The sequence below is a fragment of the Chiloscyllium punctatum genome, chromosome 24 (genome assembly GCF_047496795.1).
Source record: "Chiloscyllium punctatum isolate Juve2018m chromosome 24, sChiPun1.3, whole genome shotgun sequence".
NCBI lineage: Eukaryota > Metazoa > Chordata > Chondrichthyes > Orectolobiformes > Hemiscylliidae > Chiloscyllium > Chiloscyllium punctatum.
Window position 1 is genome coordinate 1299328 of NC_092762.1, and position 7152 is coordinate 1306479.

General features: G+C 43.6%; 1 long non-coding RNA gene across 1 annotated transcript in view; it reads left to right on the forward strand.

The window, feature by feature from the left end:
- Positions 1–6419, forward strand: part of LOC140494439 (uncharacterized) — a 42403-nt gene extending 35984 nt beyond the window's left edge. Inside the window, exon 4 of the long non-coding RNA XR_011963957.1 lies at positions 6165–6419. This is a non-coding gene — a long non-coding RNA (uncharacterized lncRNA). The remainder of the gene's footprint in view (positions 1–6164) is intronic.
- The last annotated feature ends 733 nt before the right edge of the window (positions 6420–7152 follow it).

Consider the following 7152-nt stretch of genomic DNA (forward strand, 5'->3'; position numbering starts at 1 on the left):
AGAACATCTCAGAAAGGCTTCCCATTCAATTTCTTTCCCACGTGATCAACAATGCCCTCCAATGCATATCCTCCACACTAATCTCCAGATACAGTTCATTAACCACTGCCATTTCTGCTACCTACAGTCAGACCCCAGCATCAGGGATATATTTCCCTCCCCACCCCTATCTGTATTCCACATAGACCATTCCCTCTTCGACTCCCTTGTTAGGTCCACACCATCCCTTCAACCCAACCTCCATACCAGCGCCCTCCCTTGCCACCACAGGAGATGTAAGTCCTGTGCCCACACCTCACCCATCACCTCTGTCCAAGGCCCCAAAAGATCCCTTCAAAATCAGGCAGAAATTTTCCTGAAAATCTAAACACCTCATCTACTGCGCCTGGACACTCTGGACAATTTACCATGGCTAAATCACCAAACTTTCACATCTTTGGACTGTGGGAGGAAACCAGAGCACCTGAAGGAAAATCCGTCAGACGTGGGGAGAATGTGCAAACTCCATACAGAGAGTCACCCGTGGCTGGAATCAAACCCAGGTCCCTGGTGCTGAGGAAGTAGCGCTAACCACTGAGCCACAATACTGTGGGATCTTTGGTGCTGACGTGCTGCCCCACTGATACCACAGTCACTCACCCTGCCTTATTTCCCAAGAGAGGAGGCAGTGACGGCCTAGTGATATTATCAATAGACAGTTAATCCAGAGACCCAGAAATGATCTGGGGACCTGGGTTTGAATGCCACCATGGCAGATGGGGGAATTTAAATTTAACAAAAAATCTGGAATTAAGAATTTAATGATGACAATGGATCCATTGTCGATTGTTGGTTAAAAAGCATCATCTGGTTCACTAATAACCTTTAGGGAAGGAGTCTGCCATCCTTACCTGATCTGGCCTACATGGGACTCCAGACCCATCGCAACGTGGTTGACTGTTAACTGCCCTCTGGGCTCAGCCAGTGACACCCTCATCCTGTGAATGAATAAAGAATAAGGTCAAGTTTTGTTCCTGCTCAAGTAGGTACATCCTAGAAACTGAATCTGAGTTGTTCTCGTACACACTGAACAAATACCTTTCCATCCAAGCCCTTCACACGACAGCACTAAGAGGTGATGTTGGTAAAGTTAAAACCCCTTCTAATTGCAACCATTTTATTCTTACAGATCTCCTGGTAAACTTGCTTCTCAATTCCCTGCTGACTATTGGGCAGAGGTCTATAATACAATCCCAATGAGGTGATCATCCCTTTCTTCTTTCTCAGTCCCACCCAATAACTTGCCTGATGTCGGACCAGGAATGCCCTCCTGAAGCCCAGCTGTAATGTTATCCCTCATCAAAGATGCCACTTCCCCTGTTCTATCCTTGCTATAGCATCTATACCCAGGAACAGTGAGGTACTGGTCCTATCCATCCCTGATTCATGCCTCTGTAACTGCTGTAATATCCCAGTCCCACGTTCAAAACCATATCCTGAGCTCATCTGCCTTCCCTGTCAGGCCACTTGCATTGAAATAAATGTAGTGTGACCTCATTCTGTGACGTGCCCTTGCCTGCCTTGACAGTCTGACCTCTGAACAGTATCAGCCTCAGACTTACCTCTTTCCTCACTATCTCTTTGGGTTTACTCCCAACTCCCTCACTGGTTCAATTCCTCCTAAGTAGCACTAGAAAATCTTCCCTTCCAATGCAGGTACAATCCATCCTTCTTATAAAGGGCAATTCTACCCCCACAAGAGATTCCAATGATTCAAAAATGTGAATCCTTCTCAGCTCCACCAGGTCCACAGCCACTCATTCATCTCCTCCATCCTGCTATTCCTACTTGTATTAGCATGAGGCACCAAAACTAATCCAGATATTACTATCCTTGAGGACCTACCTTTTAAACCTCCAGACTAATTTGCCATATTCTCATCAGGACCTCATCCTTTCTCTTCCTATGTCATTGGTACCAATGTACAACCACATCCCACTGGTTATTCTCCCTATTTGAGAAGATTCTACTCTCTCTCGGAGACATCTTTGACCCTGGCACCAGGGAGGCACCACCCCATTCTGATGTCTCAAAGTCAGCTGCAGAAATGGCAGTCTGTGCCCTATACCAGAGAACCCCCTATCATCATTGATCATCTGGAACCTGATATATAGGAATCAAAGAATGACTAGGGAAGGAATAGGTCCAATCAAGGATAGTAATGGGAAGTTGCGTGTGGAGGCTGAAGAGATTGGGGAGGCACTGAATGAATACTTTTCGTCAGTATTCACTCAGGAACAGGACATTGTTGTCGATATGAATACTGAGGCAGGAATAAGTAGAATGGATGGCTTTGAGATATGTAGAGAAGAGGTGTTGGAAATTCTGGCAAGGGTGAAAATAGATAAGTCCCTTGGGCCTGATGGCATTTATCCTAGGATTCTCTGGGAAGCAAGGGAGGAGATTGCAGAGCCATTGGCCTTGATTTTTGTGTCCTCTTTGTCGACAGGAGTAGTGCCAGAGGACTGGAGGCTAGCAAACGTGGTTCCCTTGTTCAAGAAGGGGAGTAGGGATAATCCTAGTAACTATAGGCCAGTGAGTCTCACTTCTGTTGTGGGCAAAGTCTTAGAGAGAATTGTAAGGGATAGGATTTATGCACATCTGGATAAGAATGATGTGATCAAGGATAGTCAGCATGGTTTTGTGAAGGGCAGGTCGTGCCTCACAAACCTTATTGAATTCTTTGAGAAGGTGACTAAGGAGGTAGATGAGGGGAAAGCGGTAGATGTGGTATATATGGATTTTAGTAAGGCGTTTGATAAGGTCCCCCATGGTAGGCTACTGCAGAAAATACAGAGATATGGCATTGAGGGTGAGTTGGAGTTTTGGATTAGGAATTGGCTGGCTGGAAGAAGACAGAGGGTAGTAGTTGATGGCAAAGGTTCATCTTGGAGTGCCGTCACTAGCGGTGTTCCGCAAGGATCTGTTTTGGGACCATTGCTGTTTGTCATTTTTATAAATGACCTGGAGGAAGGGTTAGAAGGTTGGGTGAGCAAGTTTGCGGATGGTACGAAAGTCGGAGGAGTTGTAGACAGTGAGGAAGGATATGGCAGGTTACAGCGGGATATAGAGAAGCTGCAGAGCTGGGCAGAAAGGTGGCAAATGGAGTTCAATGTAGCTAAGTGTGAAGTGATTCACTTTGGTAAGAGTAATAAAAAGATGGATTACTGGGCTAATGGTAGACTACTTGGTAGTGTGGAAGAGCAGAGGGATCTTGGTGTCCATGTACACAGATCTCTGAAAGTTGCCACCCAGGTAAATAGTGCAGTGAAGAAGGCATATGGCGTACTGGCTTTTATTGGTAGAGGAATTGAGTTCCGGAGTCCTGAGGTTATGCTGCAGTTGTATAAGACTCTGGTGTGGCCGCATCTGGAATATTGTGTGCAGTTTTGGTCGCCATACTATAGGAAGGATGTGGAGGCACTGGAACGGGTGCAGAGGAAGTTTACCAGGATGTTGCCTGGTATGGTAGGAAAATCCTATGAGGAAAGGCTGAGGCACTTGGGGTTGTTTTCATTGGAGAAAAGAAGGTTTAGGGGTGATTTGATAGAGGTGTACAAGATGATTAGGGGGTTAGATCGGGTTGACAGTGAGAACCTTTTTCCACGTATGGAGTCAGCTATTACAAGGGGGCATAGCTTTAAATTAAGGGGGGGTAGATATAGGACTGATGTTAGGGGTAGGTTCTTCACTCAGCGAGTCGTAAGTTCATGGAATGCCCTGCCAGTAGCAGTAGTGGACTCTCCCTCTTTATGGGTATTTAAGCGGGCATTGGATAGGTATATGGAGGATAGTGGGTTAGTGTAGGTTAGGTGGGCTTTGATCGGCGCAACATCGAGGGCTGAAGGGCCTGTACTGCGCTGTATTCTTCTATGTTCTATGTTCTATATTCATGTAGAACTCTGAGCTCAAAAACTGCATGAATTTATGTAAAACTCTGTTATCTCACTTTTTAGATTGGAATCAATCGAAACATCAGGTCATAGACAGAGAACACAGGGGGCTAACACCTTCAACATATTGTCTAGCTATCACTATTGTTAACAGCTAACCCGAGAATGCAACTTTAAAAAAAGGGTTTTGTGCTTTACACGTGAAAGAAGTGAAACTATCACTGTATTCTAACAGATGAAAGGCTTAACAGACAATCAATTTGTCGTTGTATAATGTCAGTTACATTACACTGCAAATTTTTGCTATAAATTCTGTGTTCCGATCGAGCCCTCCACAATCACCTGATGAAGGAGCGTCGCTCCGAAAGCTAGTGTGCTTCCAATTAAACCTGCTGGACTATAACCCGGTGTTGTGTGATTTTTAGCTTAACAGTAGGAGACAGTAGTAGTGGAGGGTTGTTTTTCAGACTGAAGGCCTGTGACCAGCGGTGTTCCACAGGGATCGGTGCTGGGTCCACATTTGTTTGCCAATCATCTTAATGAATTCGATGATAATATGGAAAGTATGGTTTGTAAGTTTGTGGGTGACACTGAAATTGGTGTTAAAGTGGACAATAACAAAGGTTATCTACGATTACATAGAGATCTTGATCAATTGGGTGAATGGGCTGAAGAGTGGCAGATGGAGTTTAATTTGAATGAATGCAAAGATATTAAATTTTGATAAAACAAACAAGGGCAGGGTATACACTCATTAAAAGTAGGGTCTTGAGTCGTGATATAGAACAAAGAAATCTAAAGGTTCTGGTCTTTGAAGTTTGAATCACATGTAAACAAGGCAGATAAGAAGGTGAGAAAGTCTCTAGCCTTAAAACTTGTCTTTAAACATCTAGACTAAAACGTAATGCTGAATTATAGAATACATTTACTCACCACTAGAAAATTCACAGGACAGGCTTGGAGGCTCAGAAAAAGGGGGGAATACAAGGTATACAGAAGATTAAAATATCTGTGCTCACCCAGTGATAACAGGATGCTCGAGGGCAACTAAGAACATTTGCTTTAACATCAGTGAATCTGTGTAAACAGGACCCCAAGTGATAACATTCACGACTGTTCTTTCGTGAAATTAATCTCAGTGTTTGATACAGAAGCCTTGGAATTGACGGTCAGCTCCTGTCAATTATAATGATTCCTTATTACCACTTGCAAGCAGACACACAGAGAAAAAACATTTTGCCATTACAAGACCCTGACTTAAGAGTTCAAAAGGACACTAGAGAAAGAGACCAATTTAGTGCTGAGGCTGCTGAAGCCAGTAGAAAATTTAATTGGATTGAATTGAATTGCATTTCTTGAGACTTTATGATGATATTGTGTAGCTATTACCGGTTATTAAATACAAACTCTGTAAAAGGTAATATCGATGAAGCTTTAACTTACTTGCTGTTCTTTCAGACCACTCTACAGACGTTACAGACTGCCCCACTGTCAATTCTAACTATTCAGATCTTATGTCTTATTTGAATCTGAATCACAACCCTGAAAAGAAAGCATGTTTAATTCAAACACTGATGGATGAGTTTAAATGCAACCTTACGGTAACATCTCAGCCTCAGGTACAGAATGATTCAGTGCTTCAAGAGCAGGAGTCTGCTCCTCGCTTAGAAATAATTCTAGGCCAAACATTGAAGAGATTGTAGCACAATGTGTCAGGAAGCCATTTTATGGTCAAACGTTTGCCTTCCTTGCAAAGAAGCCATTTTGTAAAACAATCGTATCTGACATGTGAGCTGTGCAAGGTTACATCATGAACCCTCCAATGAGCTCAGACTGTACCTCTTTATGATAGGAGTTTATCTCCCTTACAGGTGCCTAACTCGGCTGGGTATGTTTTTCCCACCTAATGAATGGCTTAGGACCTGTAGGAGTGATTAGTTGAGCATACATAGACCTGTCAATTAACCTCTCTTCCGAACAAATTATTGCCTTCCACAGTTATTCATCTAATTAAGAACATGCAATGTTTTTGTAAACATTTTGTATGAAGGAAGCCACTTTGTATCAGTACAGCCTGCTCGGGCACCTGAAGAGCTGGTACCCTACTCTCCTCGGTTATTAGAACCTGGTTAGTTTAGATTATACGTATAAGTGTTATGTTGTAATAGTGATGCTGTTGGTAAATAGAGGGGATGAGTAAAATTAAACTAATCTGTCTGTTTTTTATTCCAGACTTCCAAAGCGTACGTCTCCGGGCCGAACCAAGAGAGAGAGGCTTACACGTCTGAGTCCACACGGGATCCCCTGGGTTGTCTCAAATCTGTACTTTAACAACAGCATTTAGCATGCATGCGTTCATTGCTCAGACCTTTCAGTATAAGAGTTGGGACGTTATGTTGAGGCTGTGCAAGATGTTGGTGTGGCCTCTTCTGGAATACTGTGTCCAGTTCTGGTCGCCCAGTTATCGGAAGGATATTATTAAATTGGAGCAGGTTCAGACGAGATTTATCACAATGTTGTCATGAATGGATGGATTGTGTTATACGAGAGGCTGGATAAGCTGGAATTTCTTTCACTGGAGTTCAGGATGTTGAGGGGAGAACTTCTTAGAGGTTTATAAAATCATGAAGAGTGCAGATAAGATGGCTGTGGGGCAGGGGGATTCAAGACATGGGTGCTTACTAGTGGGTGGCACGGTAGCACAGTGGTTAGCACGGCTGCCTCACAGCGCCAGAGACCTGCATTCAATTCCCTCCTCTGTTGACTGACAGTGGAGTTTGCACATTCTCCCTGTGTCTGTGCGGGTGTGTTCCGCTTTCCTCCCACAGTCCAAAAACAGGCAGGTCAGGTGAATTGGTGATGCTAAATTGCCCGTAGTGTTAGATGTAGTGGAATGGGTCTGGGTGTGGGTTGCTCTTCGGCAGGTTGGCGTGGACTTGTTTCCACAGTAAGGGCCTGTTTCCACAGGAAGTATTCTAGTCTAATCAGATCGAATTTTAAGAAACGTTGTAAAAAGACATGAGTTTTTTTTTATTTCTGCACTTGTGGATTGAACTTCCAAAGGAAGTGGTAGCTGTGAATACAATTACAATACTTAAAAGACATCTGGATGAGTACATGAATAGGAAATATTTGGAGGGATATGGGCCAAGCAGAGGCAGTTGCAAATAGTTTTGTTTGTAATTATGGTTGACATGGGACGGCTTGAATCACAAGGACT